Raw genomic sequence first — 13379 nt, 5'->3', positions numbered from 1 at the left:
ACATGGAAACATGTCAAGAAGAGACGCCTCAGCATCCTATCTGCTTTACTGAACACAGTGGAACTGTATATCCAGTAACATTTGATTTCCGTCTTGTTATGCTCAAATTTTGACTCAGAAATAGTCAGATTGGTAAGCTTTGTTTTTTAAATTTGAGCTTCTTTTTAAATAGGTCATGTAGCCTTAAAAGGCTTTCAGAAACCCCTAGTGACCTGTGTTTATTTATAAATATGCTCTTTCTGCCTCTTCATTTATATTGTAAGATCAGGTGGAATCTGACTTCACATGGCAAGTGAGTAGACAGAGCTGCAGTCAAAATCAAATCATCAAATTTTGTATTTTTATCAAGGAAGTTAACTAAATTTTTTCATAATAAAACCAACTGCAAATATTGTAACATCTATGAAGAATGAATATACTAAATACCACTTTTTAAACCAAATACTCTGTTTTGTGAGGCACAGATAAATGGTGCAGCTTCATTGTTTTATTTCATTATAAATTTCACACTATATACAATATATAAATATGATTTTATTCTGAAAAGACAAACTCCAAATATATCCCACATCTGTGTGAAACTGTGTTCTTCGCAATTTATCTGACCACTACGAAGTGGAAATAAACCAAAGAACTTTGGCACCAGTTGCTCTTCCAGGAGAGTAGCAGTAGATGGCGCCATCATTCAATACATGACCAGAAGGACTGCTGTCTGCCAGGCTGCAGATAAATTCATCTGTTGTGTTGTGTCTCCATGATCATGCACAACTTAATTAAGTTGTTATTCTGTGGTTTAACAAAAAAAACAATGTCTTCACACTTGCATAAGATAGATAATTCTCCACAGTGAACATCAAATCTGCTTTAATTGTTGTCAAAGATATGTTCTTGTTGCACTGCTGATGCAGACTAATTAGAAAAGTGACACTGCACTGTATCACCACACACTTAAGTCTTTAAAACCTAATTTTCATACCAGACGTGGCTGAAACAAAACACGTGCCTCAAATGAAAAAAAAACAAAACATTGAAAAATACTTTTTGCTGTAAAAGATGTTGTCTGTAGTAAACCATGCCAATGTGTCACTGTGTGCTGCTTTCTTTGCCAAGGCGGCATACTTCACTTAAAATAAATAAATACTTAATTAAGATGCAAGCTGTCATGTAGTGTGCTTTCTTAGTGTAATTATCCATTTGGGTATTATCAGCTATCTTGGTGGATGATCCTTCCCTCAGTTGGCTTGTCAAAGGTTTGCTATCGGATGGTTCTCTGAACACGATCACCCTCTTTTTCAGGAACACCTCATACACTCCTACACCTGGAAGCTCACAAGTACATAAACATTCTGATCATCTGGCCACTGGAGCAGTTGTGGGTTAAGAGCGTTGCTGGAGGAAACCTCAGCAGTGATAACCACGGTAGGTGTTCTGCTCTTTCACTCCCCCCACCCAGATTTATCCTGCTGGTGAAGGAATCAACCTGGCAACCTTTGGTTCACAAGTTGAAATGTTGAAAATTTATATCCTAAGATTTCCATGCATCTTACTGTGGGTGTATTGATAAAGCACATGTACAAAAAATAAAAACGAACATGCATTTGTAATGTGCATGACCTCGATAAGATTTTCTTCTTTCCCCGTGCTCATTGTAGCTTGATAACTTCCATCTCAGCTTTTTGAAATTGGCTGCTTGTCACATTTTTAAGTTTTTGTTTGTTTTTTCCTTTTTATAAAGTATACTGAGACTTGCACTTGATGTAGGCCATGATTTGTAATTACAGGATGCCAAAACATAAACATCATTCATCTGTCAATTGCTGGTTTCATTGTTTTTTTGTTTCATTTCTGTTTAATTTTAATGGGATAAAACTCTCTGACACTTGCAAAACATATTCCTGTTGATCTGTGCCACTGTGATTATATATATATGTATATATATATATATATATTTGTTTTTAAAAATTTGAGTGGTTTAATTTATACATGTTGCTTAGATACAATAGACTAACATCGGTGCATGTGCCAAATGTGTGTGTAGCCCGAACACGAAGCAGAAGTAATTGAGCTGTCAGGAGGAAGTCATAACAGTGAAGAGGACTAAGGATCAAGATTACTATCATTTGCATGAGATGTGAGACTAGAAGCAAAATGAAAAGTAATTACAGTCTTTTTATGAAAGGAAAAGGAGAATTCAACACATATCCAGCCTTTACCTCTAGTATGTGTCCATATTCTTCAACGAGCAGCCACTGGGGTCATTAAAAACAAAGTGATTAAGGAAACAGGGCCATCCAGTGAAAACATGTAGAGGATGTGTGTTTCACAGCTGATAGAGCAGCAGAGCCGAGCTGTATGAGCGGACTTTGCTTCAACTAAAGCCTTTATGGAATTTAATAATGCTGTGAAAACTCCAATTTGGGGTATTTGACGACATCAAGTTGGCCTTTTAGAGCCTTCCAGACCAATAACAAACAAATTGTCATTAACTTTTTTATTAGAACAAGTGACATTTAGGAGATGCACATTATGATTTATTTGAATGGGGAGTATGAAATGATTCTCGATCCTCCCTGATACAAACTTCCTGCAGTTGTGGAAAGATCACCCTATATATGAATGTACTGTACTCTTTTCTTTATGTAAATACCTTAAAGCTGCATTTATTGATATTAAGTACAGACGTTTTGGCTATAGCTTCTTCTGTATCCAATACTCCTCCAGTTTCATAGTTGAGTCCTTTTAACTGTCATCAATCAACTTATTACCAACAGGTGCACCAAGTGGTAAACCTGTCGTCAGAGGGGTCCTCAGACCTGCTGCAATATATATAAAATTATATAAATTTTTCACAAGTACAGGTAAAGAAGACAAATCTCAATGTTGTTTCCCCTTATGGCACAAACATTGAAGGCATTTGCAATTTTTCTAGAAGGATCATGGTTACTTGAGAACACATCTTATCCTGAACCTGACACCAGACTGTTATTGTAATGAGAACGAATAAATCCTTAACATGCTGAGCTACCTGATGTGTTCGCAACGAGCTTTGCTCAGACTCTCTAGAGATACTTGCAGATATGAAAGTGAGAAGACCCCAGCTGATGGAAGTTAATTATGGTAATAAAGTGTGTGGTGGCCGGGGGGACTGAACATTGCATCTCTGTCTGTTGTGGCTGTAGGACTCTCAGCTGGTTGCTTTATAAAACAAAAGAGGAAGAAGTGCCTTAATGTGAGCCAGTTATTTTGTTGTTTTAGAATATAAGATGGTGGAAGTTTGAAATCTTATTTTATCTTAAAGGGAAAACCACAACAGCTTTTGGTGGTAAATAAAGTGAGCTATTTGAAGCATCCACAATGGCGATTTATCCCAGAAAATGTTTCAGCAATATAAAATATCAATCAGGTTTCTGTCAAAAAGCAGGATTTTCTTTCTAGAGAACACCCATCACATTGTGCAACACCCAGTGTTACCCTATGCCACCATAGATCAATGTATTAATTTGCAATTCCCTTCATAGCCTAAGTTATACCGACACACCTTCACTGCTTAATTAACATGGTTATGTAATTAATTAACTTGAATAAAAAAATCAATAAGATTAAGGACACTTTCTAAAAGAAAGGATTCCTTTAACCACGATGATGTTTAAATTATTCTGGACAAGTACCTGCCTTATACAACATTTTGCCAGTTTTGATGGGAAATGTGATTGCAGCCTGGATTGTGTCCACTGGAAAAACTGTTGCCAGTTAACCAAAACAGTGCCATGTTTTTGTACTGCACACACGTCACAAGGAGGTGGGTGTGCAGTGCAGGACTGTGACATCATAGACCATAAGTTTGGGCGACAAAAGCACTTTGGTTAAGGTCAAGAAAAGATCACGGTTTTCATGTAAATGTTAATAAAGCAAAAAGAGTTGCACGTACAGTAAGTATAGAGAATAAAATCTATAAGGGAAAGTTGTTCCTCACCATAGATTTTGCACAGGAAAAACACACATAAGGTCTGAAAATAAACTATGCCCTTCTTCGTGTTCTCTTTTCTTTTCAAACACCTAGTCAGTTAAGGAGACATCTGTTCCCTTCATACACCTACAACTTTCAGCCTGTGAAAATGTTGGCGTGACAGATTAATAAACTACTGCAAACTCTTTCTAGTGCCTCTCCCTCGATCTAGCAGCATCATTACACATCACAGATTTTATAAGGTCAAACATTCATATGGCAAATTTTGAAAGAAACAACACAACTCAAAAAAGTATTTTCCATTGTGCGAAATTATGTCTTTGGTTTGCAAAAAGGAAAAAAAAGCATTAACAAGTATTAAACTACGTTTGGTATAATACCTGACATGTGAATTTAGTCAGCAGGATAGTACATTTAAATGTATTTCTGATAAATGAAATTTTGAGTAAAGGAAGCAACAGGTGTTTATAAACTAAGTTTCTAGCACGCTACGGGTGTACATACATGCATTTCTATGTTCATACATACACCTATGATGGAAATTAACCAATGGACATTCCTTCTCAGGGAATTCTGGGAAATGTAGGAATCCACAAACTGAAATGGAGGTAGGTAAAAAGAAAAAAACTGGTTCACCAAATAAAACTAATTTAATATTTTCATGACATACTAACTCCAGGGATGCACTGAACTGAAAAGCCTGATGATTGGTGTCTGACCATCTTAAGGGGAGATTTTCCTTAAACTGTCAGCCACTGAGAAGAAGACTGGCTGTACTGAGGAAGTCTGAACACATTTCACGCTTCCTCTGCCAGAAATCTACAACTGACTTACACAGAAAATCTCATGTATTAAATGCACACACTACACATTTTACACATTTGTAAACCGTGAATTAGGACACAATTACCATTACATCCATCACTGTTCACTCCCCAGATAATCGGACTAATATGCCATAACCAGATTGAGCCTGCCTCTTTTGATACAAAAATGAGAGGAGAAGCAACAAAAACAGTAGATACTGTTGTCTGTTCCTCTCACCCTGCTCCCCCATTGCTGCCACTCCCCTTGCTGTTTCTCCCGCCAGTCGGAGTTCAACGGCTGGTCATGGTCTGCATTTGAACCCGAGGACCAGTAGTATTCAGGGTCAAAGGTCGGTCCCCGAACACTACCAACTACAAGAGCGAGGGTCACAAACTTAAACCCTGCTTTACGTCTTCAGCACCCTTCATGGTACTACTGATAGAAGGCTGGTGGGTGTAGGGGGGGTGTAATGTTTGAAATGACTCTGTTTTAAAAGACAGTTACAGACACATGCAGAAGTAAATCGGGATGACTATGAACAGTTATGTCTGTGTGGAATGGATGATTTACAAGGCTAGAGTTGATAAATGAAGCTATAAAATCAAGACACTTAAGAATGACACTGGGTGAAAGACATTCAGGGTGTCGGTCAGAGTTCAGGGTAGACCAGAGCTTTGTTTTGCTGTTTTGCTCTTTGAGTTCAGGGACAGAGTCAAGCAGCAACATTATATGAGGGGTATGATTGGAGAGGATAGGTCAGGGAACGACATTCAATAGAGGATTCAGCAAACACTGTTGCAGTTAAACCAGACATATACCAGCATAGGTTAATAAGGTCCACCGACTAAAAGAAAGGTGGATCGTGATATACAGTTTCCTCACTGTGGTTGTGTGTCACAGATATATACCCCACAGTGAGCCATCAAAACGTGTGTAAAACACTGTTAAATAAAGTTAAAATGTAACTGCATTCTGCGGTTTAAAGTTCATTCTTGACTTTGGAAACAGTAGTTGAAAAAACTCACCACGAGGTCTTCATGACTTGTAGATGGAATTGTAGATGTTCAAGTTTCCCTTTTTTTCTGAGCATTTCAATTTCTTGCCCATGTTGGACTGAGAATACTCCATCTGCTGATAAAGATCATGATCAGAACAGCTGCTAAACAGACCTGGTGGTGAGACTGTTTTCTCAACCAATAACTGTATTTTGCTTCTTTCCCAAAAAATATTTGCAGAGAATTATTTGGTGATAGTCATGCCATCTGTGGGAAAAAAACAACAGACATAACATAATAAATTTACAAAGTCATCTTGAATCTTTACTTTTCACTCCACTAACAAGGTTATGATGTTTAAACCCTTTTTGTCAGCAGGATATTTAAAACATCTTAAATATCCAGGAACAATGGCAGGCGGATCAGCCTCCTGCCAACAAACAACTGATTTAATTTTGGAGCTGTGATTTCTGCATTTTGAGCAATCAATTCAATCTAAAAATTAAGGAAGGAAGTTTGAAGTGAATTTGATCAGCGCTGATGGAGGTTTGTGCTCCTCAAGGTCTTACCTTGAATTGCATTTGGAATACATATATATATATATACACACACACTATATAACTAAGTAAAGAAGCTGTTAGAAGCAAATGTGGTATTTTTTTCTGGCTTTTTGGGAACCAAGAAAAATCTGCTTTGCAAACAGGAAATCATCCACACTGAAACTTACAATTTAATAAAGGAAATCAATAGCGCCCCCATTATTCTATACAGTCTTTGTGTGTTTAGTTTGATTTGCGTGAGAGTGTGTTTGTGTGTGGCTGTGAAATTGGGCAACTGAGGGGAGTTTTCTGGTTTCAGCTTGCCAGGGGACAGCCTCTCTGTAGCAGTGCCAGGGCCGGGCGGGCGAGTGAGGAGGGGAGGGATGAAGGAAGGGGAGGGCTCGGGGTGAGTCGGTGAGTGACGGACATCAAAACAACAAAGGGCAGCAGGGGCGATAATCCCACCTAATGCCCCCTGTCTGCCCCATGTCTGCGGTGGCTCTCTGGTGAGTGGCAGATTGAGGGCACTCATGTAAAAGGTTACTTGGGTGATCAAGTGCTCTTCTCAGGCGTGGGGGCAGCACAGGATGCCTGTCTTCAGCGGCCGTTGTGGGCCCTCGTCCGCTCAGAGCAGCAGCGGCAGCGTTTTTCTGCCGCTGATTCAGCAGAGCTCAGCTCGCCATGTTGCCGGTGGGCATGCATTATGTAACAGGCCCTGTGCTGTCTGGACAGTAAACGCACACAGACTGGGACGCTCTCAGACACGACACTGGGGTCAGACAGGGATGAGGCTGTAGTGTGTAGTCCAGTTTGCAGAATTATTGATCTTTTAGCTTTAAGATTTCTCTGTATTCATGCTCTTCTCCATTTACCGACCCAGCCCCCTTACTCTACAGAATAAATACTACAAGACAAATGACCGCTTTAATCCCCAGGCCCTCTTTAACAGCTCAATACTTAACATTGTTTTATCACCTTGATGGTTTTCATGATTTCAAACCGATAACATGTTTAAAATCCACTCCAGAAAATGACGGACTACCTATGGTTGATGTCTCAGAGACCTCAGTTGTCAAACATATTTACTTACAGTGCACTTTCATAGTTTTATATCTCCAACTGACCCTAAACATAAGGAACTATGTAGGATGACATACTGCACATTTCTTTGTCTGTGAATGACTTTGCAGCAAATAAAAGGCACATTGTAATTGCAAAACACGTATAACATAAAACATGATAGGCTATATGTTCTTATTAAGCTGCAGTCTGCTTGATTGTACTTACTTTGGATTATGAGAGTTCCTGCAAAAACAACTCTCAAAACAGCCAATAGAAACTTCTTCATCGTTAATCTGTCTGCGGAGTATGATTCTAGCTAGCCTGATAATCAGACTGAGTTGCACTTCATTTATTCATCCTGACAGCTGGTGTTCATGTTGGCAGATTTCTTGTTGGGTTGCGAGGGACATACATCCCGGCGAGGTTATTTTCAGTTGACACAGACGCTAAGGTAGCAACTGCTAGGAACAGTTAACACTTCTCGTATTTAAACTTTGCTATTTCTGTATGACTTACAACAATTTGCACCACTGCGTAGATCCACTTGTCATTTCCCTGTTGCTATTTTTATGTAGCTAGGTAGCTAGCCAAAGATGATGGTCCCCTCTTTTAATTCTGCCTATAAAACTGTGGTTTGGTAATCAGTTTCTCCAGCAGCCTTCAATGGACACAACAGATCTGTTTGAGTTACTGAATAAATCTGAAATGTAGGTTAACAATTCAGAGGTTAGCTCCAAACAATTGCTGCTTCGCCACTAAATAGCTAAAAATGCTACTTCTGACAGATATTTGGAGCTATGAGGAGGTGATTAAGACACACAATTCACCGCTCTTTCTTGGAATCTTTCTGTTTTCTAAAGAAAGCAAGTATTTAGCATACCAAAAACATTTTTTTATGTTTCGTAACCATAGCCAAACACGTATAAGCATGTAGATAGCATAACTCTATATAGTATTGTAAAATGTGCATGAGACACTGAGACGTGTTTTGTATGATAAGTAGAACTGAAACTCAAATGGTTATTGACCATTAGACGCTTAAAATAAAGACTAGACACAACGAACACCACTGACTGACGTATAACAGCTTCAGAATATCTGAAAGTAAACTTAAATAGCTCTTACTAAGGATGGAGGACATGAACCCACTCAGCAAAGTGATGATTCCTGTAAGCACATGAAGCAGCGATGAACTTCAGAGCTAACCCTCTTTCAAACCACTTGACCACATGACATTGTTGTCATATTGCTGGCTCGTCTGCACAGCTGCTTTAATAAAAACACCTTTTTTGTGGATTTGTGCATCCTTGGTAGCACAGCTGACTCTGTGAGCTGGCGTACAAGGTGAGCTTAACTCGAGGGTTTTAAACGTCTTCTGTGAGATAAAGGAATTTTTAGCTGAGGGATTTGAGTAAACGGTTGGCAACTGTCTTCACTGGACGGCATTCAAGTTGTGTTTAATCTGCTCATGTGAACTCTGTCGCTGTTGCCATCTGCTCACAACCACAAAAGCAGTGCAGTGAATTATTTAAAAATTCTCAATACCAGTTTTGTCATTGAGTACAGGAGGATGTCTTCTGTCTTTGTGGGATTCCCTTGCCCACACAAACATGGACGCTTGCTTTTGGCAACTCTTCGCATTTTCTTCTTAGTCAATCTTGTTGGCACAGTTATCAGAGAATTGTTAAAGCTGAGAAGTAAGTAATTAAGTGCCTGTCTGATGTCGTTTAAAAAAATGCCATGAACCTCATGTTCTGTTTAGCACAGTTAACTCTGTTCTTAATACTCCCCAATCCACCTATCATAAAGCATCTTCTGAAGCCTGTGGAAAGTTTCTCCACTTTTTCAAGGATAAGATGCCACCACTAGAGTGGTGGCATCTTATCCATAAGTATCTCGCCTCCCACGTTTAACCCCTCCATTTCCATAGATTGTGCAGCAGTTTTCATCCAGAAAGAACCTGAATCCCTCTCTACTCTTAAAAATATTGTTGCACATTTGAAATCCTCAGTTTGTCTCATTAACATTGTCTCATCTTGCTTTTTTAAAGAGGTGGGGACACTATTGGACAATCCAAGTAATTATAAATGGCAGCCTTACTTAAGGTTTTGTACCTCCCAAAGATGCTCATGGGTCCATATCAAGTCTCAAGTCACTTGTAGTTCTAATGAATGTTGTATCACCTGCTGCGTTCAAACCAGGCTGCTTATAACACTGCATAGCTATAAGGAATTCTGTAACTGTAACCTGTTTTTCACTTAAAGAGCACAACCATGTAATGTGTAATGCAATTAATGACAGCTTATTAACTACTGTAAGTCAACACAGCCCGCAGACTCTCAAACCAGTGTAACGTTAACTAAATAAAACTGAAATGTTGATCAACAATAAACCTGTAACCTGATTGCAGCCAACGTTAATAATTAACAGGGAGGGGAATAACAGCAAGCTCACCAGACGTTTCCTAAAAATAAACATTGTTCACGAGTCCCGCACCTTAAGTCAGGGCTGGACTGGGACAAACAACACCCCTAACCAATACACCATCCTTCCACTTAAGGGCTCAGATTAGGGGTGTGACGAAACACTTAGCCCATGAGATGTAACATTGTACAAGTTTGGGGCCATGACAACAAGACATGAATATATTTTAATAGGCCTACTAATTAGGAAAACAAATTTTAGTTGTTTCGTGCATTCTAGGGACATTTTCTGCACCAGGGAAGCACAAAATTCAGGTGGCAGGTGACAATTGAGAATATATAAATATTAGAGAATATAATGCAGTAATCAGTAGCTTATTGTTTTTAGCTTAAGTTACTTTTCGACAACAGTTTTCTTCTATATTTACATTGCAGGCTTATTGTGAACATAAACCTATTTCAAAGTATATTTATTACTATTTTATTAGTATTTTTATTAATTTACATTTCTTGGTGCAAGCTATTGTTCAGAACATTTAACAAATGCTCTCAAAAAGTGGTAAGTACATGTCCCCAGCGTCCCCAGTGTAAATGACCCTACCTCCCTGCTCCCTCCCTATAGGCTACACCATGCTTACCGCTTCACCTCCACTCTCCTCCTGCTCTCTCTCCCTCTGCCCTGTCACTTTGTCACTCGCTATCACCATAGACTGGCAGTGGCCACGACTTTCCTTTACTCTGTCTAGTGCCTGTGTCTGCTCTCCGTACACCGGTACTGCAGCTGATGTTGAAGATACTGCAGCCCCGGTAGCAAACATATCAGTTGTTTTTGCGCATTTGGTGGCAGCCATCTGAAGAAACAGAGAGCAGAGGGGCTGGGGGCTAGCAAGAGATGTGATTGGGCTAGCCCAGTGTCAGTATAGAATATTACCCAATGGGCCGCTGTCCGTGCTTTATGGGCCGATCGTTGACCAATTTTTTAAAAACAGTTATATAAATACATAATTTATGTTACATCGGCCCCAAAGGTGCGTCGACCCTCCGGGCATTTGCCCGGTATGCCAGATAGCAGTCCAGCCCTGCCTCGAGTCCGAGTCAAGTCTGAATTCACTGTCTGTGCGAGTCTCAAACTCAAGTCTCCCTCTCTGGTACCACCCTATTTTAAACAAGCAGTAGTGCAGCCACTCATCAAAAAAACAAATCTCGACACCTCAGTACTTTCGAACTGTTGCTCTATCTCTAAAGTCCCTTTCGTCTCTAAGACAACTAGTAGGGTTTGTGGTGTGGAGGTTGGTGGACCCAAATGCAGAACGCACAGCGGAGGAGGTACAGTTCAAAGGGTTTATTCACCAAACTAAAGGCGAGCACACTTACAAAGAGTGGCTGAGTCCAGGGAATCCAAAATCATACAGGAGCAAACAAAGCAGGTGATCCAACAGAGAAAATCCAATAAACACATATGGAACAGTAAGGCAACAGGATGAGACAGCGCAAACTACAACCACAGACAGAGCGACAGCATGCTACAATGACCAGACAGGGAATGAACAGAAACACCAAACATTTATACACAGGGACTAACGAGCAGGGCAGGAGCAACACAGGTGACTGGGATCAGGGTTAACGAGGGAGAGAGACAGAAGGGGAAAACAGAGAGACTGGATGGCAGGCAGATACTGGAGGTGAGCAGACATAACACAAGTACTGAACACTAAACATATCAAAGTAAGAAGTAACAGATCAGAACAACAAGAACAACAAACTAACCCAGACACCATCGGACATATCACTACTAAACTAACACCTAACACACCCCGAAGCTGGGATTAAAGAGAACACAGAGCAGAACAAGGGCAAAATACCACAGAAGTGCATAGACCAAAAGTAAACCCTAAACATGAACTAAACGAGATTAACAGAGGCAAACAGAAGGACACACGAAACAATGGCAAAACTCAGAAACCCACAGGGGCAAAAATACAACTCATAACAGTACCCCCCTCTTAAAGAACGTCCCCAGATGTTCTTCAACAAAACCCACCCCACAAAACAAAGTCCAAAAACCCAACCAGGGTGGGTGGAGGGAGGACCGGAGGAGGGCCAGATTCCATGCGCACAAAAAAAAAAACCAACAAAAAAAACAAAAACAGTCCAGAGTAAGCAGAGGCAATTCAACAGTTGGTCTGGGACAGAGAGGAAACAGGGGATTTCAGGCGGGCACCTGAAGGCAGCACCAGGAGAGTTCAGGCGGGCGGCCCGAAGGCAGGGCAGGGGGGGAAACAGAGTTCGGGAGGCCGACGTAGGAGGACCGGGGCCTCAAGTGGCAGAGCTGGACTGAAGGCCGGCAACTGGACAGCGGGGCTGAGGACCACGGACTGAGCTGCGGGGCTGAGGACCACCGGCGAGACAGCTGAGCTGATGACAACTGGCGAAACAGCTACCGATCGGGCCACCAACAGGGAGCAGGAGTCGGCTGGACAGTAGTTACTGGTTAGACAACCGACGGAGAACAGGGAGCAGGAGTCGGCTGGACCACCAACGGAGGTGGTGCCGATCGGACCACCGATGGGGCACGAGGAACAGGAGTCGATTGGACCACCGGCAGAGCTGGTGCCGGTCGGACCACCGACGGGGAATCAGCTGTTGGCTCAGTAGAACGGAGGTTCTTCAGTTTTCATACCGCACAGAAGCACAGTCTCGGAAACACCGGGTGACTTGGAGGACAAGGCCCTGGACCCCTGAGCAGCCTGTCTGCGGTGGCGAGAACCCGTCGCCCTCCAGCTCTGTGTTGCAAGCCAATTCCTTAGATCAGTTGCTACATGTTAGCTAGTAGCTAACTCATGGGGTCTGGAGACAGAAACATGTCTCCAGACCCTGGATCGCCTGCTCAACCTGCGCTGTCAGCTTTTGTCTCTGGAAGCCACATAGAGAACAATTTGCCATCCCACTCTCCATCTAGCCACGCCAACCACTGCCCATGCCAGTCTGCCACTCTGAAGACTTTCCCTGCCCTACCCTCTCTATTGAGTATCCTGTCTGTTAATAAACAGTTTAAACTTAAGGGATTGTTTTTGCTTTTGGGTTTGGGTTAGTACTTTAACACATCCTGAAGTTTTAAATGTCAAAGTTTTACAGTTTAGAAGCTAGTGAAGTTTCAATCGTCCCAACACGCAGCCATTCTACCTTATTTAGATAGGGGGGCAGAGTCCACCAGGCTGCAGGCTGGACCACCAGGATACTTACAGCCAAATAACAGGGTCTTTACAGTAGACCAGGAAAACAGGCTGCAGATGTACATAAAAAGGGCAGCCAATAGCTAATCCAAATGTGCATTAACTGTTGGGTATTCTAGTTAGCTAGCTAAGTAATATTTATACTATTTTGAATTAAAATAAATAAAAAATAAATAAAAAAAGGACATAATGAGTTTGCAATACGTATTAAGAAGGTCAGTGTCAAGCTTTCTAAATAAAAACAAGAATAACATAAATTATTTAAATGTATATCGTTGTGTTTCTTCCGTCCCACACAGTAGGGATGGATGAAACAATGCTCACCTTTCATTTAAAGTGAAATTATACTGAAG

The 13379-nt window shown here is 40.9% G+C and overlaps 1 long non-coding RNA gene across 1 annotated transcript; it reads right to left on the bottom strand.

Moving 5' to 3' along the window:
- Positions 1-503: 503 nt before the first annotated feature.
- Positions 504-11305, bottom strand: LOC123959403. The gene is made up of 3 exons (XR_006822290.1): positions 11168-11305; positions 5800-5902; positions 504-786 (listed from the first exon to the last, which is right to left on the bottom strand). It is a non-coding gene; the product is annotated as an uncharacterized LOC123959403 (long non-coding RNA).
- Positions 11306-13379: the final 2074 nt, after the last annotated feature.

Source organism: Micropterus dolomieu, linkage group LG20, assembly GCF_021292245.1.
Source record: "Micropterus dolomieu isolate WLL.071019.BEF.003 ecotype Adirondacks linkage group LG20, ASM2129224v1, whole genome shotgun sequence".
Taxonomy (NCBI): domain Eukaryota; kingdom Metazoa; phylum Chordata; class Actinopteri; order Centrarchiformes; family Centrarchidae; genus Micropterus; species Micropterus dolomieu.
The sequence above is the reverse complement of the archived record's forward strand: the minus strand, read 5'-3'. Positions and strand labels throughout refer to the sequence as shown.